This window comes from Chroicocephalus ridibundus, chromosome 3 (assembly GCF_963924245.1).
Source record: "Chroicocephalus ridibundus chromosome 3, bChrRid1.1, whole genome shotgun sequence".
In the NCBI taxonomy this organism is placed as follows: domain Eukaryota; kingdom Metazoa; phylum Chordata; class Aves; order Charadriiformes; family Laridae; genus Chroicocephalus; species Chroicocephalus ridibundus.
The window spans coordinates 22,637,617-22,660,646 of NC_086286.1; the positions used below are offsets into that span (position 1 = coordinate 22,637,617).

Consider the following 23,030-nt stretch of genomic DNA (forward strand, 5'->3'; position numbering starts at 1 on the left):
AAAACTGTATTGCATGGTATTTGTCAAGGACCCACCAGTGCTATCGGGAGACATGTCCCAATCCACCAACCCAGCCTCCCCCTTCAAGGGAACCCAGTGAGTTTAGTTGCAATTCCTGGTTTTATTGTACCTGAAACACCTCATATTCCACCCAAAATGCTGCTTGCTGTATCTTTTTCCCCAGTAGGTCACTCCTTTGGACCTATGGTCTTGTGTTAGCCTTGCACAGCCTCTTCCCCCTGTTTCCTGAAGATGCAGGGGAAACTAAACCAAATTTTTCGGAGCTGTCTCCCATCCCAAAGGTTTGACTGAATTCCCAACAGCAGGAAATTTGGAGTGTGCCCTACAGGCTGCTTTTGGAGATCCTTGGTGAGCAGGGCTCTTGAGCATCCCACGTTGGGCGTCTCATAGACAGTAGGACATGCTGGTAGGTGTAATGGTCTGATCTAGCACCGAAAGGCTGGAAATTGTGATTGTGGTTTTACGTTAGGAATTACATCCCCATGGCTTGTAGGAACCTCTTGGCACCCAGAAGCTGGAACTGGGGCTCCAGCAGTGAAACAGCAAATGGGGGTATGGTTTCCAGGGGAGCTGCAGGAACTTGTTGGCATTGAACAAGGAGATAGGAGAGAAGCTGAGTAGGAAGCGAAAGGTGGGGAGAGTTCAAGTTCTAACCCCAGAATGGGTGACCTAAAAATGCCACGTGTAAAACACAACATCCACCTGTCCTCGCGGCTTCTCCTCCGCTGTTGGTGCGTCCATTTAAAATAAGAATTTGGGGCGGGGGGTTGTCTTGATGGGGATGTCTTCCTCGTTGTTAGCTTTTGGTGTCAGTAATGGCACTGAGAAAAACTGAGTGCTTGTGGTTAGTATTTGTTTGCAGTTTTCATGTATTATAGAATTACATTTTTTGAGTATTATTTTTCTTACGAATTGTTCTTTATTCATTGCGGGGGGAGGGCCACTATGCAGACATGCCGAGCTCCGCAAGCGCAGTTTGAGGTGCCTACGAAAGCCCTTGCTGGATGAGCGGCTCTCAACCCATTCGATTTGCTTGTGAGGCCATGGAAAACAAAAGAGGCTGACGACAGGGGAAGCCCCAAGTTTGACAATAAAAATATGTCAGCATGAAAATGGTTAATGGTGAGTATTATAGCTTCAAAAGAGCCCATTGGCTACCCCTAAAGGATGCCCTGCAATTGTTAAACTCATCAGATGCAACTACCCCTCCTCAGCTAGCCCTTACATTTGTCTGGCTAACAGTAAAAAAATACTATAATAAATCGGTAACATATGTTGCCAGACAAGAATAAGTGATATAAATAAAGAGTCAAGAGACATAGCCCCTCAAGAACAATGTGTAAAGATTTAAACTTTCAATGTATTAGTTAAGCTAGGAACATTTTAGGAGTAACTTGAAAGTGGTGTGCTGTTTGTTTATATCATTCCTTTTTTTTTTTTTCCTTCTCTTCAGATTGCATTTTAAATCAAAATGTTCTCCATGACTGACTGCTTTGCAGCACTAGGGTAAGTCCCATTTTTCCACAGCTTAAACAGAAATATGCCTAAGAAATCTATGCCAGAAAGGCATTTTGTTGGGTTTTCTTTTAGGAAATAAACACGATGTTGTTGGGAAGACAAGCCTCTTTTCTTTTTTTTTTTTTTTTTTTTTTCCTTCTTCTTCTTTTATTTTTTAATCCAAATATATGAAATTGTTCATTTGCAAACAGAGCTTCTATCAGGAAAGCCAATTCTTCGTGAAGGTGACAAGACTCCAAACTTGTAATAAATTATCAGCAGCAGCATTAAAAAAGAAAAACCAAAATATGCTTTGAGACTTGACTGGATATTTTATTTATCTTTTTCTTTTATTGAGACATCCTTTGAAAAATGGCATAAAATAAATAGTTTTACAAAGCAACAATATAATCAATCTCTAAATGAGAAGATAAATCAAGGATTTCATTAACTGCTGGTAGCCAGTTTAAATTGTAGTCTTGTCCATAATGTCTATCTATCTATGTATGTCCAAGTTATATTAAAAACCTTTAAATGGCTTTGTAATATCAGCTACATCTAGCTATTATAATAATTAATGATACTGTTTTATAAATCAATATATGTATTCTTGATAAATTCATATCCAGTTAATGGTGTAATTTAAATAAAAAATTAATGTAATAAAGGACATACTGGAATAGGCAGGAAATCTTTAAAGGTTAAGAGGCAAATTTGTCTAAATTCTTTTCTTTGTACCTATTTTTTGAGAAAGCCTCCATTGCAATTCAGCTGATAGCAGGCTGGCTCTTCGGATCGCACTCTCGCCATTAGTTTTTTATTAACAGCACCGGGTGAGTTTTTGCAGCCGAAGGAAAAGGGGGAAAGCTCCTGCGGCGCAATGAACGCTTTCCTCCCTGGTTTCTCATCCTGCTGCAAAACTGCAAACAAACACACAAACAACAAAAAAAATCACTCCAGCGTCTGGCCAGAAAGAGAAATGGTAAAAAATGCTCTTTTTTTTTTTTTTTTTCCGCCCCCCCACCCTTCCCTATTGATTCCATATTTTTATTATTACAAGGATATTTTGCTTATTCTATACAGTGTCATAGAAAAAAAAGGTAAAACATGAGTATTTTGTTCCAGGCACGAAGTGTATTCAGAGGAGTGTGGAAACCCTGCAGACTGTTCAGTGTAATAAAAAGCTGTTCTTTATCTGTTGTTTTAAATACAGTTAATCCCGTTTATTCAGCAAACACATCTAAGAGCAACTTGGAGGGGGAAAAAAAAAAGAAGGAAAAGCTGGAAATTGCCTTTTTATATTTGCAGTGGTGAGAAACCATGGCTCTGTTCCTTTGCTTTTATTTATAGTCAGTAACCGCAAAATGTATCTCTAACAATAACAGGGGATTTTGATAGGCAATATTAATTGTTCTTCCCCTAACTTTTGATCTTAAATGTTTCAAACAAAAGCCCGCTGCCTGTTTATATACCAAATTTGTTTGAAGAATATCTTTTCGAAATGATGCAAAACATGACGCTTTGTCATCCGTACTGACATGGTACAGAAATGTCATTTTAATCCGTCGAGAGGTTTATTTATTTTTTTTACTTTTTTTTTTTTTACTTTTTTTTTTCCCCTGAACATTGCTCTGCCTTATTTAGAGCAGCAGTGATCTGCGCAGTTTCTTTGGACGCCGATGGGTATTTCGAACCCCTTACGCCGAGGGGAGGGAGGGAGAAAAAGGAATTTGCTGCCAGTCGCTGCAGCGATCCGGCTCCGTCAGCCATCGCTTATTTGCTAAAAGTTTACGTTTCAAATGAGCTTGAAATTTAAAGGTGGGTTGTCTGGAGGCTGGGGCTGCGTTTAGGAACGGAGGGAGAAAATAGAGGGAGGACGATTACCCTCGTCCCTTAAAGCCCTACCGGAGTCTTGGTAATATAGCCATTTAAAACGTGGTTTATTTTTTGATGCAGCTAGGAGCGGGAGATACGCAGCCGTTCCTAGGAGGCTTAATTTAGGCTTTATAGGAAAAACATCAAATGGCAGCTTACAGTAACATGCCGAAATACATTACACGTTTTAAATATCTTCATTTGGAAACGTGCGTTATTTCCTCCACACACACACACCCCCCTCCCGGGATCAGCAACGCGCCTCTCCCCAGACAAAGCAAGGACAAGCCCCATCCTTAAAAATTATCTGCCTTACAGATCACATTCCCAGGCATGTTCCCCGCTTTTTATTACCGCGGATAACCTCTTAATGCTATCACAATTTTATACTTGTTAAGTGGACATCTTCCGTATATTTAACTGCAAACAAAGTGACTTCATTTCGGGGGGTGGGAGGAAGGAGAAAAGCTTTGGAATGATTAGAAACATAAGTTTCTATCTTCTGTCACACCAGCCTATCAATTATTCAAAACCCTACTAAATTTAGATGTCTGTTCCTAAAACGTTGTTTGCACTCGTTCCCTGGGAAGATGGAGGCGGCTGATAATTTGGCTAAATTATGCGTTTGAGCCCGATGGTTACAAATGAAAGACTCGAATTTGGCAGATTTATTCGCCGCTGATGAAAATTTCTCAATGGCGACGCTTCAGACCGACTCCTTTGGGGAGCAAATCAAGGGGCGAGGCGGCGCCCGCAGGTATTTACGTGGACCAAACCGTGTCCTCACAGCTAATAAAATGATGCATCTGTGACAGGGCAGGAGGTTTTCCCCAGCGGATAGGGACCGGCTACGGGGGGCGAGGGGCGTAAAGCCAGCCCCCGTGGTGCTTTGTGCCCCAGGTAGTCATTACCTGAGTGTAAAGACCAATAAAAGGGAAATTATTGCTATTATAAGCTGAGCTGTGAAGGATGCGGGGTGGATGACGTCGGATCGGGCAGGGCATAATGTTCTCGCTCCAAACCCCGTGCTTGGAGCATCCCTGATGCTGCTGGGACAGGGTATAAAATATCCCCCTTTCCCAGTGGTGTCAGGGTGTGATTGGCAGCTAATGGCCACCGCACATGGTCGTTCTCCCGTGGACACCAGTGGCAGCACGGGATGGGGGAGTTCTTGTAATTTTTTAAAATTTTAAAATTTTTTTAAAATAGATAGGCTCTGACAAATAATGCCACCTCTTTGCAAAACCTCATTAGTAGTGGTCCTTTGCAGCAGCAAATGAACCTCCGCTTGGTTTATCAGCGGCAGAAACTCCTTTCCTAGAGGAAATGATATTTTTGGTGAAGATAACTTAGCTGATAGTGCAATAGCCTGGGGGGGGTGTATGTAAAAACCTGCAGACCCCATAGCAGGCGTAGAGCATGCCTCCAGCAGCCCTGTGCATGGGGTATCACCGACTGTTTCACTGGGAGGGGTTCACAGTGCTGAGCACGAGAAGAAGAGTTGAAAGAAATGCTGCTGACTACAAAAAAATTTTTTAAAAAAAATTTAAAATAAAATAAAATCCACCCACCAGCAGCACCACCCTTCCTCCAGCAATGACAGTTGGTTATTGCCGAAACACAGACAGCCTTGGGGAGGGGGGGGGTGTGTGTGTTTTAAAAAATAATTTATATTTAGAAACCAAAACATTTCAGGCAAACAGAAAGCAAATTGCACAAGCCCTTGTGTCATCGTCATCTTCCCCCCCACCCTCCTCCCTGTGCTGCCTCCGAAGTCTCATGGCTAAGAAATATATTCCCATTTTTACAACTCCGGCATAAAGGCTGGCGAGCGGGGATGAGGAAGGAAAAAAAACAAAACAAAACAAACCCCAAACCTTCCAAAAAAACCCAAACCAAAGGAGGCGCGAGCGCCTTCATTTATTTTGATAATCCTCCTCCTGCTCCAGAGCGTTTTGCTGTCTTTGTCAAAGTGAATGACAACAATTTGGCCAACTCTCTCTGAGCTGCACTCAACAGTGACAGGCAAATTATCAGAGGCCCTGCACTCCTTATTATCAGAGGAGAAGTCATCAGGAGGACGTGCGGAGGATCCCTCTCCCCTGTCACTATTTGTCAGTGGGACAAGGGCCACTGCTATGGGTAGCTGACAGGTAATTTCAACAATAACAATTACTCCTATTACTGGTGTCATAAACAATTCGCCCAAGGCATGACAATAGCAAAGCTTTATAATTCAATGCCATATAAATAAATGCCAGCAGGTAACAAGTAATTTAGCTCCAATCAGGCCTTGGCCCTGGCATTAATATTGTTATTGCAAGAAAATGGAAAATTGAAAAAATTCAATATGTTAATGAATTAAGAGGGGTTCAAAGGCTAAGGGAGGGGACGTGTGATCTGGGGGTGGGGAGGAAAAAACCAAAAGCAAAAGAGACAAAATCATGATTTCAGAACCGGCACACTACTTGGGTTCACACAACCTTATAACTAGTTTTTGATATAAAACGTGGTCTTGCTACGCCTGCCTTTCAGGTCAGGGCAAAACATGTGCAGGAACCTGAATCCCACCCCTTGCCTCCCCCTACCGCAGTGCGTGAAAAAAAAATAAACTGAATTTAATGGCTTTGTTATAAACAGAATCGTATTTGAAATGTTATGCAAGGCAGAGATTTAACAAAGGTTAAAGGTTTATTTGCAACTCCATTGCTTTATTGTCCACTTCTTGCATTCCTTTAATCTTTTTTTAAACAAGCTCTGTTAAATCAATGATTCTTATTTATCAAGAAGAAGGATTTTATTGTACTTTTTCTCTCCCCAAATGCCCTTCATAGGCCACAACACTCCCAGCCTTCCTGTGAAAATGACGATCGGCAGCAAATGAGCCCGAGTCCGATATCTCCAACTCCAACTTCTCGATCAACCCAATTTGCAATTTTACTATTTGTCCGGCAAGACAATGTGGCATCAGGCTGACAGCAGTAAAAGAATTTGAAAATCTCTAATTAGGAGAGCTGTGGAGCAATTAACGCATGTCAAATTTCACTTCATCAAGTGCCACTCTAATTTTCCCACTAAAAATTAATGGACTTTTTTTTTTTTTTTTTTGGTGCGTGTATGTGTGTGTGTGTGTGTGTGTCCCCTCAAGGCAATGTTGATTCAAATCTGCTCAAGATGCAGCGTTGCACAGCTAAGCATCTTCTTGATTACAACCCGCCACACTTCTAACTGCTTTCATTCTCACTGCCACAGATACTTTGTCAACAGTCAAATTACGCCATGCTGATAACAATGCATAATGGTCTTCCTCAAAGGAGGCTCCTGTCATGGAGCAGCCTTTCATAAAAACCCACCCGTTTCTTCTCCGGGAAATAGATCTGGCTGAAAAAATGAAGTTTTTTTGCAGTCTTGGGATTGGTTGCAATGTAATTTTTTTGTCGTTGTTAATTTTTTTCTTCTTTTTTCCTCCCCCTCTCTCCCTCTCCCCCACGCTATAATTTATTTATTTTTTTGAGCTCATCTGAAATTACGGCAGGGAGCTGTTTGAAGAGCTGTAGAGAATGGAAAATATTTATAGTCACTGTTTGTACAGGCTTTGCTTAACCACTTTGCTCCACGACATTTTCAAGAGCAACATCCTCCTTCCAATACTGTTCATTTCTTTTTTTCTTCTTTTTTTTTTTTTTTTCTTTTAAGAAGGTGCAGGGCAGCATCTTTACATAAGCAGGAGCCCCGCTGACGTCAATGGGAGTTCTGCCGGCGCGAGGGCCGTGCGCCTTGGCCCGCTCCTATAAACACGTTGGGACTTTCTCTTTTAATGGATGGTATTTAGATTCTGCGCGGGGTCTTGTTTAACATGCACGTTTGCCAGAGTCCTCAAACATCGTGGGGCACGCAAGACAAATTGCCTTTTTGTCGGAGCAGCGCGGAGGGCAGGGGAAAAAAAAGCGCGGAGCGAGTTTTTGCCTTTGCCTCCCCGCTCCACCCCTTTTCCCTGGGCGATCGGCAAAAGCCAGAGGGTGGCATGGGGCAGGGTTGCCAACAAGTAGAAGTGGAATTAATAGGAATAATGTACTCCAAAGATATTTTTTTGCCTTTGAGTTGCAGAGTTTAAATAAACACTCACAAACGTGGGGAGAAGGGGGGTGTTAGCACACACAGCCCTTTCTATTGATGGAGTTATTGCTGCTAACAGAGAAGAACCACCCCAATGGTATGGGTAGGGCACACGCACCTTCATATATGCTATAAAACAAAGCCAAACCCAAACCCACACGTTGCCTTTTACCAGAGCCATCTTTCCATCAATAACTTCTTTCTTGCCACAGTCAGCCAGGTGACGTGGGCCCTGCTCCACCTGGTACTTTCCTGTATCTTCCCTGTTTACAGCCACCCTGTCCCCTCCGGGCACAAACATTGTGCAATTGACTTTCTCTGGTATATTTAGAAATGTGAGATTTGGGGTATTTGATCACTGAAATTTGGATGTTCCCCTTGGTGTTCTCCAGCTAGGATGGAGAAACGAGTCTTCCCCCAGTGACACAGAGGTCCTTGAGCATCCCCGGACCGATGGCATGGCAGCCACTGGGGCTGCAGGTTAATACACATGTAAGTGCCCTTTTTTTTCCCTTTTGTGTCCTTCCCTAAGCTTTAAAAATTATCATGATGCTTATAAACAAAGCAGAGATTATAGACTTTGCCTCAACACCCCCTTCTTTTTTTTTTCTTTTGGTGGAGTGGGACAAAAAAATGCTGTCGTAAAAATAATAGGCAGGGCCGTAAATTACGGAACGCAAGAAAGAAAAATGTGATTATATAACGCATCCTGCAGTAATCAATTTTACCTCCAATATCTGCTTTTGTTTTCAAAATGCTAAATAAACAATACATAATGCATCCCTCATCAGCCAAAACCATGAGGGCTCTGTGCTCAAATAACAGGAAACATATTCAATTTTCCTAACAGAAGACAGTTCATTAAGCTGTGCCACATCAAATAAAACTTTAATTTCTCCAGCATCAGAGTCGCAATGAAAGCAATTGAGGAAGATGAGCCATATGGTACTTCTATCAGCAAACACATATTGCTCATTCCCCCAAAGTTTTCTAATTCTGCTCCCCAGACCTGTGTAATATAGATAATGTGCTCTGAGCGCAGCAACCATGAGCTATCTGGTGTACACTTCTAATACTGTATTTAATGGGAAATAATGAATCATAAAAGCCTGCAGAAGACGGCTTTTGCTAACCTAAATCTCAGCTGTAATTTCATTGTTCTGTGCCTAAGATGCTGTTTGCCCTTTTCAAACAACAGCAGTTGAACATAATTATGCGGCTACAAACCTGGGCTGCAAAAAGAAAGCCTTCCCGATACAACCAAGTTTTTATTAACTCTTGAAATCCTGAGCTTGGGGCAAGTGCGGGCTGCCGGAGAGCTGCCTGTCAGCTTTTAGGGTTCATTAAAGCACGCGTTAGGCGTACATCCTGATTTCCAGCGCGTAGCCCCACAAATTGATGACTCTCATATCGGGCCAAAAATGCAACAGGAGAAGTCTATGAAAAATTAGGAAATCTGCTTGACATCGGGAAATCCGACACTTGTCTGCTCTAACATCTGTAAGTGCCAAAGCCGTACAACCTAGTAAGAGGGGGATTATTTATTTATTTATTTATTTATTCAAAAAAGGTAAGTCTATTTTTCTTCTTCTTGCCAGATATAAAAATTGCGGTTAGTGCCTTGAGTAAAGGGCCCTCTAAACTTTATAGTGTTTATCCTCCGCATATAAATCCGTAATGATCTATTTAATGATATCATAAGGTTAAAAGTTAAACAGCGCTGTATTTTCTCTGCCTTTTTTCTCCTCTGCCTCTTAGAAAGTAACCTGTGTGTCTCCGAGAGAGGATCGGGGCTGTTTTCTGAAGAAGCCTATAGGTAAAGAGACATCCGTGCACGCACACGAGAGGATTCACGAAGGCAGGGACGAGAATATAAAGGCATTATTTTGATGTGACAAGCCCTGCTTGGAAAAGGTCTTCGATTCATCCAAAGTAAGCCTCTTTCTTTCTTTCCCCCCCCACCCCCCCCCGCCCAAAAATATACGTGGCTAATTTAAAACATTGTCTAGATCTGCTACTTATACATATTGAAAACATATTTTAGTGGCCGTGTTTGTTTTGGCAATATATGAACCAAAAAAACCCCACAATTAAATTAAAAAGAGCGACTTTTAAAAGTTAGAGATTGCCTTTTAAAAGCTTATTAAAATCAGCATGTTAGATGTCTGTCTCTGAATTAGCTCAGAGGCTTGATTGCTTTCATTAAAGCTGCCTGTTCGGGGGCTGCTTGGTGAACGTTCAAGTCTAGGTTTTTTTCCCCCCTTCTCCCCCCCGCCCCGAGCTGCTTCTCGCTACTTGTCGACTTGGATTTTCCCTCCAAATTTTGAAAGCAAAACTCTGATTTTTTAATTTAATTTTTTTTTTTTTTTTTTTTAAGCAAAGCGACAGCCACCCACTACCCCCGTGCAAACAAACCATCATGACAAAAATCACCGAGCCGGAGAGAGAGACCAACAGGTAAAAAAAAAAAAAAAAAAAAGGTAAAAAATTATAAATAAATATCTTAAAAAATAAAAGACACCTCCAAACATCTACCCTGACCGAACCAACCCCTCAAAAAACCCCACCCCAAGGCATCAAAAAAACCCAAGCCGTTTCATTGCTTCTATCCCATGAATGCCTTAAAAAACAAATGTTTAAACAGGTTTTTTTTGGGTTTTTTTTTTTTTTTTTGAAACGCGGCAGAAAAAACGTCTGCATGCTCCGATGGGTTACAATAACAATGCTCTATTGCAATGTAAAACAAGCTGGAGGAGAAAAAGGTGCTTTTTGTTACCATTTTATCAAAGCTGTTCATCTTCTAGCTGCAGGCAGCATTTTGCTGGAATTGCAGATATTTCTCTGTCCGGGCTCCTTTGTTTGTGCATCTCATTTGCATATATTTATCTCCAGCTGAGGGTGCTTTCAGCTCATTAAGGCCTCCCCTCGCATTATTTCATAAGCCAGCTGCTAGGAGGGATTTCACCTGTGGTGAGTGAGAAAAGAGGGGTGAAAAAACCAAATTCTTCATAAAAAAAAAAAAAAACAAAACACGCGCACACACAAAAAAAAAAAACAACCAAAAAACAACAACCAAGGAAATCTTCTGACTCTCTTCCCCTATAAATGGGCACCATTTGTGTTAAACAGCCTCTTGTCATGATAGATGCCTCCTGGGGTCAGGGGGGAAAGTTGATTTGAAGGTCAGCAGTAAAACAACAGACAAACCAGACGCCAAACTGGTTCCTTAGCTGTCGGTGGGAGCAGCGGTACAACCAGGTCTTGAACCTTTTTCAACCTCTAATAAAACAGGGGAAGAATCTGAAGTGGAGCAACCAGGCCCCGGAGGAGAGAGTGGAGAAAAAAAAAAAAAAAACCAAAATGACAAAACCCCTACAAATAATATCAATATCGAGCAGCAACGGGAAACAACGGGGCAGCTCTCGGCGTTACGGGCACGCCGCTATTGTTTCACGAGCTGGGGAATTAATTCCACTTATTTATTTAAGGCGTGTCAACTCGCTGCCTAAACCTGTTTCGGTGTCAAGATGAATAAAACTTTTATGGCTCATAAAATAGAGCCATTCATCTCAATGGTCTTTGTGGTGCCTGGGTTGGGTTGGTTTCCCGTCCCCCCCCCCTCCTCCTGGCAGGCTGAGTTGGGCCGAAATCTCCGTGTCCTGGCGCTACCAGCTCGCTCGTAGGAGCAAAGAAAATTTGGAAAGGGCATGGCGAGCTAAACTTCTGGGTTTGCTTACAGATGGTAAACGTTAATTCATCATAATCACACGCAAACACAACAACACCCCCCCCCTTTATCCCCATCCTAAAACCTACAATGAATTTGCGTCATCTATATGGAGCTTTAGGACCAACAGGTAATAAAATACAATAAAGCCCGCTTTTTATCAGGGGGGAAAAAAAAAAAGATCCCATTAATTATAGTTCATGACTACTCTAAACCAAATGTTCAAATAGTAGTTGGAAATGATGCATAAAATCTCAGCATGTTCTGATAGGTTATAGAGTCAGTGGTTTATTGCAATGTAAAACAAGCCACAGGAAGAGAGGGTGGTTTTGTTTACCATTTTCATCAAAGCTGTTCATCATGTTGATATACTTATGCTATATCGTGACCCCTACATACGTTGCATTTCATTTATTTATTTTCCAGGTTGTTGCCACTTTTGCTGCCTTTGCCTCAGAGAAGTCGGGTAATTCTCCGGCCCCTTTGAAATATGTCTTGTCTGCACCGAATTTCTGCCGACAAACCAACCAATAGATACGGACTTAAGAAATATTTATTATCGTTGAGTAAGGTTTTCTTTTTCCTTAATCTGAGGCAATTAGTACCTGAATAAACACAGACTAAGTAATCTACCTACTCAAAAGGTAATTAGACTTGAAAAGCGCTGTTTGGCTCTACCTAAGGAAAGCACGGCTCTGATTTGGAGATTCGCTTTCATCCCTATTCCCTTTTGCCCTGGAAAACCTTTTATAAAATCGCTATAACTTTTAATTTCTCCCCATGCCAAACCCGGGGGTGGGGGGGTCACTCTCGGCCGTTGCCGCCCTCTTCCCCCCCAAATCTTTCACCCCGCTTTCTCATTTTTCTTTGCCTCTAATCTAATCACTAATTCCTTGGCCGGGCCAAACAGTTAAAAATGTTAAGTGCTTGCTCACAATTCCTGCTGCCTCCCCCTCGTATCTGTCTCTGTTTATGGAACTGGGCCCTGTTTTCCTCCTGCTCTTGTTCAGCTGTAGGTCTGCAGGTCAGGAGACTGTAAATACACACAGCGCTGCCCCAACCCATAAATCTGAGCAAAGGGCAGCCTTATATATTCAGATAAGGGATGGAAGGGGGCGGAAGGTGGAGGGGAAGAAAAGAAAAGGGGGGAAAAAGAAAAAAAAAAGAGAAAAGCTAAGAACAAGCAGACTCGGGGGCGAAGGCGGCGTTTTGCCAGAAAGACAACCCAAGGTGCCAGCCGGCGCTGGGGGCGAGCCTGCGGCGCTCCTGCCGCCTCCCCCCGCGGGGTGTGCCAGCGAGAGAGGGATCGGAAACGTCCCTCCTTCTCCCACCCCTCCTTGTTTGTATAGAAATCGTTGCAAAATCCATTTTATTACCTTTGGGGCAACGAAATTAAACCAGAGATTTCGAGGGCTTTCTCTCCTCCAGACCTTTGTTGGTCTGTTTTCTCCCCCCCCCGCCCCCCGCTATTTTATTTCCAGCACCTCCGAAGCTTTCAAGGGAACAGTTGTCCCCCCCCGTTATTGCTTCTCAGTTCCAAGGTCTTAGAATAAATAACATTGTTATTACTCACTTCACCAATTTCCAAGAAGAAATATTGCTGCAGCAAATGCGAGCAGCACTAATATTTGCAAAGTGATAAATGGATTGTTACATACCTTCCCGTCTGTGTGGCCTCCAGCCATCCTCCGGCCGGCTACATCCCTCCTTGGGGTTGGGAGGGAGGGTGCCTTTGAACTTAGCAGGGTCCAGACACTTCGTGCCTTGCACGAGAGCCTGCCCCCGGCCCCCTCCCTCGCCCTCGGAGGCAGAGATCATTTTTAATGGCAAGACCCCGCCAGAGATGGGACCGGGGAGAGCAGGAGCCACGTACCGGCACCCTTTGGCGGTCCTGCCTCTGTGGGCACAGTTGTTTGGTGGGATTTGTTAGCGCCGGGTGTCGCAGGGAGAGGGGCGAGAGGCTGGGGGCGTCCCCGCTGCAGGGTACCACATCCCCGGTGTCACAGCAAGAGCCACCTGCCCTTCTCCAGCTGCCAGCGCTGTGAAAAGCGGGCAGAAAAAGGCTTGCGGGGGAGAAAAATCATTTTTCAAATTGCCCCTGCTCTGCCCCCAAAATGCCTGAATGGAACCGCAGTGAATACCTGAGGTACCAGGGGTACGGATGCTCGGCTGGGTGAAAACTGGAAAAGACGTATTCCCAATTGCCGTCTCCCTCACTGTTCGCCGAATCTCATGAATTTGCATGAAATTCTCGGGAAACTTTCTTACCCAACGCTGAGATAAGGGAGGTGCCGAGGCGGGAGCAGTCTTCGGGCCTGCTCACCCCAAAGGTGGTGGCTCACTGCATCATTTCTGAGCTTAAAAGGTGGCAATTGGAAAATTCACACTGAATAATTAAAAAACAATAAAATTGTGGATTTTTTTTTTTTTTAAGAAGCAATTTTATCTAGCTGCAAGACATGGTTCGGGCTCCTCAATTTTATTTAAAACAAAATCTCCAAATCAAATTATACCTGGGATGTGAGTCATGACGAAAAACACTCTGAATGTGTGGGAATTAAAAACAAAGTGAAAGATTTTGCTTCAAGACCCGCAAAGAGTAACCTGCTGATGTTTCTCAGACCAAGCCCATTACGTTTCCCGGCATGGGACAGGGGCTGGCAGGGTTTGGTTTGCTGGTTTGAATTCCTTGGCTGGGATGAGCACCTCCAGCTTTGGTTGTCCAGGCACCAGAGGTGATGTAAAAGCTTGTTCTCCCTGCACAGAGCAAAACTGAGCTGCGCTGGGAGCATCATCCCCACTCCCCTGTGTGGCTGGGGTACCAAAAGGTGCTAAAGCATCCTTCATCACGCCGCCTTCCCGGGCTTTTTATCCTGGTACAGCTCCTTTACTTCTCCGGAGGCTGGCAGAAGCCTTAGGAGATACTCACGTGCAGGTCTTGAGATGGGAGGAGGTGACGGATGTCTGCAAAGGTTTCAGCAACCCAGGGTGAAGGTGTCGGCACAGTCTAGTACGTGGATAAGTCTGTGCCCGAGGGGATGGGGAAGGTGGTAGGCTGACAGGCTGGGGCTATGTCTTTGCTTGGCGTTTTTTCCTAAGGGGTACCTCGATCCATAGAAGAAAGAACAGGATTCAAGGATCGCAGGAAGAAAATGACCCAGAAAGTGTGGGCAGAGGTATGAAAGGGTCAATCAGAAGAGGTGGCAAAAATACATCTGACAGTTTTTTCCTCCCGATCAAGGTAAATACCATCTTTTTTTTACAAGATGAGAAACATTGAAAGGAAGTCTTAAGTTACAGACGAGGATAGAAAGTTCTTCAGGATGGGTTCTCAGGCAAAATGCATACAGTCCAACAGTATTAATAGAAAGCGATAGTCTGTATTGATTTCTAATCAAAGAATTAATATACAAACAATCCATAATACTCTCTCATAAATGTATATGTCTGTGTGTATGTTTATCCAGCTGGAAATAGACATGCAATTATTATATACATATATGTGTGTGTACCTATATACACACACACACGCATACACAAATGTGCACGCACATATACACACGTGCACCTTATACACACACGCACGCCTGAAAAAACAGCTTGCCAAAAATGAAAAATAACAAGGGCTGCAAAATTTTTTTAAGGGAAAAAACTGATCAAAGCAGGTGAGAGCCGGGGCAGATGCATCGCAGGGAGCTGCCTACTGTTTGGAAACATCCAGAAATCTCCCTAAAGATTTCCTAACTCCAGGAGCGGGGCTGGGAATGCCGTGAGACCACGTTTTCTTGAGCGATTCCTGCCAGGCAGGAAACCCTGCGGGAGCAGCGTTTCTTGTGCTGCTCCCCTTCCAGCCCCAGGAAGGACACAGGTAAGAAGAAAAATCAAAATCATTGAATATATACAAAACATCTACATTTGTATAAACAGCAAGCTTTGAAAGGGGGAAAAACAAAACCCAATAGGTCTTCATTTTTTATTATTTCTTTTCCTCAAACCTCAAAAAAAAAAATCATGTCAAGGCAGTTCTTATTTTATCCAGACCAGTTCATAAATCCCAAGCCATAAATCCACATGATATCCTGGGCTGCTGGATTTTGCATTTGGAGCTCTGAAAGACTGATAGCTGAAAGATTTATAAAATCCCAGGTAGCTGGAGTGCTCCCTACTGGCTCCACATCTGAGGGGTCCCCGTGTCCCGCTTAGCCCGGCGAGCTGGATGTATGGGATATATTGTGCTCGAGCAGCAGGGCCCCCTCCCATGTCCTATTTTCAGCCATGGCGAGGGCTAAAATTTGGTCATTTGGGGTGGCCAGGTCGCGTTTAGGGACTTCTCTGTGCAGACATGGGGACAGCCACGTGCTGGGGATGCCAGGAGCCTGCTGCCACCTCCTGCAAAACTATACCATGTGTCCTATATGTACGATTTAGCTTGTGTGGGAGACCCAACCATAAACAGCGGAATTGTTTAAGCTGTATTGAATGTACATTGAATTTTGTTCCTTGCAACAGCATTGAATAGGAGTGTCTGTTGAGCAAGAACGGGGTATTGCTGCTGGGGCCAGAAGATGATGATGTTTAAAGGGGAACGGGACCAGCCCCTCAGGAGCAAAATGGCAGCTGAGATGCCTCGGACAAAGTGCACGCTGCCAACAATTTAGCGGACAAAGCAGCACGTTCCCGTTCCCCAAACAGCGCTGGAGGATGCTGATGTGGTGGGGTTTTTTTGTCTTTTTCATCAGTTCAGTGGATGTTGCACGTAAGCCCATGGGTACTGGGACAAAACTCCCCCAAAACAGCCCCTCTGAAATGTGTATTATTTGTCTGCTGAAAACGCGCTTAAAGCCTTCCCTCCGTTACTTTCCTCTATCCTTCCGCGATGACCTTATTTGAGCCTAATATTTTACTCCAGACTTGCAATGACAGACATTTTTAATATGCTTCTGTTGCATTAATAAAAAGATATATATATATATATATAAAAACCTCACTCCTGCAGTTACAATAGTTCCTTTATAGCTGTAAGGATATTAACTAACATTTTTGTTACCGAAAAACGAAATTATTTGCTTTATATTTCAGATATTTATATTCATGGATCTGAATTCATTGAAGTCCACGTGGCAAATCTTCCTTCAGCCTCCTGGGGAAGGACGGTGGAATCAACCTGAGGTCAGCTCTGCCTCTTTGGTGTTTTATTATAAGCACATGGTCCAGCTAAATTTAGATTATTTTTATGATTTTTTTTCTTTTGGTATTAGTGGAAATTAAAGCATTGCAAGGGTTTATGCTCCCTGCGTGCTGCAAGCATCTCTGCCTTTGACCAGCCACCTTAAGGAAGCATTGCGAGCAGCTTGGCTCACACGCCACGGCAAGCTGCTTGCCTTCTCCCCATCAGAATCCCCGGGTCCATTAGAAACAGTTACTCATTTAAGAGGTCAAACTAAACCAGACGCAAACAGACCAAAGCATTTACACAAGGACTATGAGACACTCACGGCAGAGGAGGTTTTTTTTTCCTCCGGTTATTCTTGAAATCCAAAGCTTTCCCAAGTCTGCTCGTGGCTCTCACGAGATACCCTTCCCCTTCCCAAGCAGAACATATTTCTTCTTAAACCTCAATCTCCCATGGACTATATTTATGCCGTATTTCATCTTTCCTTCTTGCTTCCTTACTCTTTATCCCTCTTCCAGCTGGGTTTGAGTCATCCTGAGCTCAGGGCAGCCGAGTGTCAGGCGGCGGGGCTGGGGACGGGGTTCAGGAGGGCTGCCTGGACCCCTCACTGCCCAAACCCACCCGGGATCTGGGCTGCACCGTTATTTAATCCAGATTTAAACCAGGCCGGTTGGGACGAGCCAGGTAGCCCCTGTCCTGCTGCAGGAGGGTGAATTTACTATGCTTCGCCTCTTCGGCGTTTCTGGCATCTTAGTTTTGTGAGCTTTGCTTTTCTGTACATGCCTAAGTCCCCCAACTTTATCAGCGCCATTCGTCTTGAAATGCTAAGGTGGGCTTTTCTGGTCCTCATCAAGGAGATTGGGTTGAAATTAATCCCCTGGTGCAGAAGAGCCACCGGACCAGGGTGAAGGGCAAACGCTCATTCCTGTCTATTGATCAGCCCCTTCCTCCTGCGCTTCTGCTTGCAGTGCCTTTGGAAGCAGATGATTTCTTTCTCTTTCTAAACAAAGATTTGGGACATAAAATCTGACCTAACATTAATTTTTTACATTTTTAAATGTGCAAGTTCTCTTAAAGTTTCCTTTTATTAAAAGCATCCACATAAGCTCTTTTTCTCACCCTTTTCTTCCAATTCTGTTACCATTTCGCTAATTAAAAATGCTGTACAAGGACTAGTATTGAGCTATAGAAATGAAAGGTCAATACATGAACAACACTTCATTTGTAAATAATACGGCTCTGTAATCAATTATCTCATTTTCACAGAAGACATATTAATCTAAAAGCAAAGGATGGAGACATTTAGAGGATGTACAGAGGGGATCTTTAAATGTTAAATGTTCTTTAGCATGTGCTAAATAAAGGGTTTGGCAGAGTGAAAATGTAGTGCACAGCACTGACACTCCAGGGAGAGTCTTTAGGTCAAGTGATTTGTACCTTCAAAATAGTTCTCCATAGCACTGTAAAGCCTCTCCGTCGGTAGCAGCGAGATGGGCTAGCGTTATTTAGGATGATAACTCTAGCAGGGAAAATACTGCGAAAAGAAAAAAAAAAAAAAAGGTCATCTGCCAAAAAAAAGGGTGTATTTTAATAGGTGAATACGCACTGTTATTTGCTTTCCACGAGCAGCGGGAAGTGAGTTTTTCTACCCCTCCTTCTCCATAAAAACAGGCTTCTGGAGCTGAGACAGGCTCGTGTGAGAAGCTGGGCGGCCAAGTGCCCTCGGTACCCGGGGCACGGGCAGGGAAACGCCGCTCCGGGCAACACAGCATCCCCATGGAGCCCATACAGGATTCTTTCCTCTTCCACAGGTCACAGCGGGAATCCACATACGGGTTTAAAAATACAACAGTTCCTGGGTGTTGGAGATCCCGTGCGTGACTTATATACCTCATTGGGGGAAATGACAAGAAAATGCATTTCCCGACCTCAAAACAGCTTAGGCTATTCCATCAAATGGAAAAGAAAGGCTCTTGCCAGCTCTGCCGGGAGCTGGGTTACCTTGTGCGCTTGTTTACTGCATTTGACAACGTAGAGACACTAGAAAGGGGAGGGATGAGTGTAATTTCATTTTCGTTTGTGCCTGTTTGTACTGGATTTGCTGTACGTCAGCCCCGCGCTCGCCCCAGTTTCCACCTTTAAAATTTCTATCAAACATATGTTGGGACTTAAGGGGAAAAAAACCCCAACCACCTCCCCAAGTCTCCCCACCCCCAGTTCTCGCCGTTCGGTTGACCTCATCCCATCGCCTGCGTTGCCCTCCTCCGTCCATGGCGGGGAGGGAGGAGGGAGGAGCGGGGCCGGTGGGGGGAGTCCCACCAATGCGAGCCCTTGTGCGAGGGGAGGGTCTCCCTCCCGCTCCCCTCTGCCACACTCCCCTCTCCCCTGCTCCCACACCACCCGCCGGCCAAATCCATTGCCTACGCCAGGGGAAGGCTAAAAAAAAAAAAACAAAACCCAAAGGAAGAAAAAAAAACCACCACAAAAAAACCCCAAATGGGAGTTGTTTTCAGCAGGCTTCATAATCCAAACCAGCACCTGGGGGGCTGGTGCACACCCTCCCATGGAGGGAGCACGGGGAGGAGATGCCCCTCTTGGCATCATTGGGCTTAAGGTTGGCTCCAAGGTTTTGCCTCACTCCCCTCTGGAGTCTTATTTGTCTCACAAACAGAAACAGACCCTTGGCACAGGATGATTGAGCAAGGCACCACCCCAGCTCCCTCCCAGCCGGCCGGGGGGACGGGAGCAAAGAGCCAAGCCCACCACCACCACCAGGGTGAAGGAGGCGAGGGCAAGCCAGGGTGCAGGGGGGCTTGACCGCCTTCTCTCCGCTGGCTGACACCAAGGGTAAACTGCCTGTGATGGCAAAATCCTCACAAAAACCGTTTTTTGGCTCAAGAGCTGGTTCTGGGATTGGCGTTGCCGAAGGAACGGCGGGCCAGCGAGGCTGCAAGCCGGGAGCCCCGTCTGCCTCACAGCGGATATTGTGGTGGAGCGTGAAGGTATCCACTTCTTTAAAAACAAAACTTAGGTTAGGATTTAAAAAAAAAAAAAAAAAAAAAGACGGCCCCTAAACCTAAATATTTCCAGCCCCGCGGGCTCAGTGCACACTGTAGCTGCTCGACCCACAGGGCCTTTCAAAGCGCTCCCCGAGCCTCCGTGCCAAAATAAATGTTACTTTACCATCAAGGAGGCAGAAGAATGAAAGCCGTAAGATGTGTGAGTGAGAAAAAAAGAGCCCAAACAGGAAAACCCCTTTCTTCTGATTTTAAAGTCCTGGATGATCAAGGCTGTTCTGCTCACTCTGATGTAATCAGTTTGCAGATACCCAAATACACGTCCAGCCGTGGAAAGTGCTCTCCCTTTGATTCCAGCAAAATCCTTTCTAATTCTCTTTAAATGTTCCAGGGCTTTTTGAAATGATTGCTATCAATGCCAACCAAATGCTTCAGATCTCTTTTTTTTTTTTTTTGCCTGTCTTTAAATACTTGCCTTATTTTTTGTGCAGCCCAGTTACCGCTGTACATGGAAAAGTATCTAGAAGAGATCTGGTTTGCTTTAGCCTTTATACCATATCGAGTTAGACACTTTAACCTTCCTTGTATTTACTTAGTTGCTTTAATATGATTTCTGTAACCTCTATACTTTCCTTTTTTCCATATAGCTTATTAAATATTTATAATACAGTAGCCTACACACATCACATAGGTCAGACTTTTATTTCATTAGGCCCACCGTAGCTATCTAGTAAATCATAAGTCACGTTCCCCCTAAAAGTTAAAAAACAGGACTGTTCAGGTGAGCTCGGACCGAGTTTGCGAGGGACTGGCTTAAAAAAAGCTAAGCTGGTTAAAACAATAGATAGACTTGTTTCACCAGAAAAATAATAGATCCCCGAAGGCAATAGATCTGCAGCGTTTGCCACGGGTAGGAACGCTGCCGGATGGTCTGTTATTCCCTCTGTGCTCTCCAGTTGCTCTGAGGTGGGTACGTGACCATCACTCAGAGCATTTTTCCATTGCTGGGATGCCTCTTCCAGCCCAACTTTGAACAAGATCCTCAAGAGTTGGATCTTCAAGAATCACAAAGCCTTCTCCAAATCCATGAGATTAAAGGAGAGCAAGATCCAGGGCAGCTTTGGGGTATGTTATTTCTCTTTGTTTTTGCAATTTTTAGGATTATTATTTTTTTTTTAACCAATAGGTTAGGGATTATTTTACATTTTCCTGGAAACTATTTTTCTCCTTTAATTACAAGATGCCAGGAGCAGAATCCAGAAGAAAAACACCAACAAACATGCAGCTTGTAAGAAAGCCCTGATGCCTGCCATGTGGTTGGACACACCACATGGTTTACTTTACAGGTAAGTAAAACGCATTGACTGAGCAGATTTATATTTTTTTCCCCTAGCTATTTTATTCAATGCCTTTTGGATCTTACCAGCTTTCATTGCAAGCCAATGGGGCTTTGGGCAACCTGGTCTGGTGGGAGGTGTCCCTGCCCATGGCAGGGGGGGTGGAACTAGATGGTCTTCAAGGTCCCTTCCAACACAAACCATTCTAGGACTCTTCATGCTATATGCTGTTCCAATGAATGGTGTCCCAAAAACAACCGAAGGGTTGAAGACTCCTCCATACCATACACCTGTCCCCACCCCTGTGTCTGATATAGGGACACGAACAACACCCCTGGCAGGCCAGTGCAGCAGCCACGGGCTGTGGCTGCTGGAGACCCTGTTTGTGCCAAGGCACAGCCAACAGCTCCTGCAGCTATGAGGACGGTGCCGCTGCTTCTTTCATTGTCATTTCTCCATCCACCCCCTTGCGCAGCCATGGCCATGCATGATTTCTCCCCAAGAGCCCTCATCCCTCGCTGCTGCTCCGATGCCCCACGCACCCCATCCCAGCATGATGTGGGATGCCCAGCACTGAAAAAAAACCCCTCCCCAGCTAAATCCACCCCCACCTTGAGCTTCCTCAAGCGAGGGTGAGATCTCCAAGTGCCTGATCCCTTCTGTCCTCGGGCAGGTTTGCACAGATGTGCGCTGGGTTCCCAGCCCTGGTGTCAAGTTCAGAAAGAAAAACCTCTTCCAAGCTTCCTTCCCAATGGGATCATTTTTGTGGCTAATGTTCCTTCATGCACTATCTGTTATGCTGTTATTAAAGCACAGCTTGCCGACAACTGGGGAAGAAATACGCTCCCCACACTGTGACGCTTCCTCTGCCCGGCTCGGGAGCAGGAACCAGGCTCAGGGTGGCTGCCTCTCGCCCGCCTTCCTCCAGATAAACTTTCCCTGCAGAATGAAAAACGGTCATTTGTGTTTCAGCAGACCATAAAAACCCCGTTTGAAAACTTTTCAAGCCCTTTCCGAGTTGGAACTGCCTTGAAAGTCTTCAGACCACATTGCCATATGGGTCGGTGGCATATGGTTTTAGTGCATGCTATGCTGCCGTTCCCGCGCCGCTGCCCTCCCCCTCCACGATGGGACCCGCAATGCTGCAGGGATTTATTCGCTATAGGATGCTCCTTAACATCTCCTTGCACTCCCTCCAGCTCCGTGCCGCAGCTTTCCCCAGTCGTTCGCTGTGGTTAACCTCCCAACAAGCTGGTGGAGGCTCCCTGCACCTCGAGGTACAGGCAGCTCAATGCACACAGAAAAAAAGCGTCCTCTCCCCCACTCCGACATGCACATATCTTTTTTCTTCCTCCTTGTCCATCACAGGAAGCATTTCAAAGCAAAGAAATGTGTAGTCTGTTTCAGCTGTAAAGTTTTGCTTCATTTCTCTGTTGTGAACCAAAACCTTTTGGATATTTGTTTTTTTTCTCCTCTTTCTTCCCACTTTCAACACCACTTAGAGTGCTAGAAAGAGAGGAATTCATTTTTTTTTGTTTGTTTGTTTGTTTAACCTTCCTCTATCTTTTAAAGTCCTGTTCCAAGTCCTGTTCCTACTCTCCTTCCTTTCCCTAGCTCCCTTAATTTTACCCTGCCTTTCCCACTTTGGAAAAAATATATATGAAAGTATATAAAACACTGTAATTGCCTCTCTGTGTGGTTTCAAAAATAAAACCAAGACTAATTGAAAAAGATGATGAAAAACTTTATTTGGGAGGAAGGCGGGAGGAATTCTTCCTTTTCTCCTCTTGCAAATTCTCGCTTGGCTGTAGGGTTGAGTTTTTTTGCTTCCCCAGTTAATTTTCAGAGTTAACGCTGGTATTTAAAGACGCTGAGCTGTCTGTCCGAGGTGTGCCTGCTCCGGTTTCATGATTTAGGCTGCAAAGCCTTGGGGGCTCCACAGCACTGAGGTCCTCCCAAACCGCGGCTGGCACAAATGCCCACGTCACCATGACACGTGTGTGGACCCAGCAACACACAAGTGCCAGTACACATTACACGGTGTGCTCATCCATCGCCAAACTGCGTGTGGAGTACCTCCATCTGTCCTCAGTTTCTGCAGTTCATCTGCTACAGGTGTCAAATCAGGGGTAGGTTTTGATGGGGGAAAATGAAGAGGAGAAGAGCAAGAGCTTCACAGATCCATCCAGCTTTTTGCAAAGGGCAGCAGCTTTTTCTCAGGGGCTGCAGAAGTGCTTGAAGGAAGGATCATCTCACTGCGGAGTCCA

General features: G+C 44.5%; 1 long non-coding RNA gene across 3 annotated transcripts; it reads left to right on the forward strand.

Moving 5' to 3' along the window:
- The first annotated feature begins 1,046 nt into the window (after positions 1–1,046).
- LOC134512734 (uncharacterized) lies at positions 1,047–22,366 on the forward strand. 3 transcript variants are annotated; one of them, XR_010070223.1, is made up of 10 exons: positions 1,047–1,143; positions 1,475–1,527; positions 7,902–8,001; positions 9,268–9,441; positions 9,887–9,966; positions 11,663–14,477; positions 14,881–15,104; positions 15,746–15,948; positions 16,316–16,405; positions 20,667–22,366. It is a non-coding gene; the product is annotated as an uncharacterized LOC134512734 (long non-coding RNA). The 3 variants fall into 3 exon arrangements; XR_010070222.1 differs by lacking the exons at positions 1,047–1,143; positions 1,475–1,527 and having other exon boundaries at positions 7,254–8,001; XR_010070224.1 differs by lacking the exons at positions 1,047–1,143; positions 1,475–1,527; positions 7,902–8,001 and adding an exon at positions 8,819–9,009.
- The last annotated feature ends 664 nt before the right edge of the window (positions 22,367–23,030 follow it).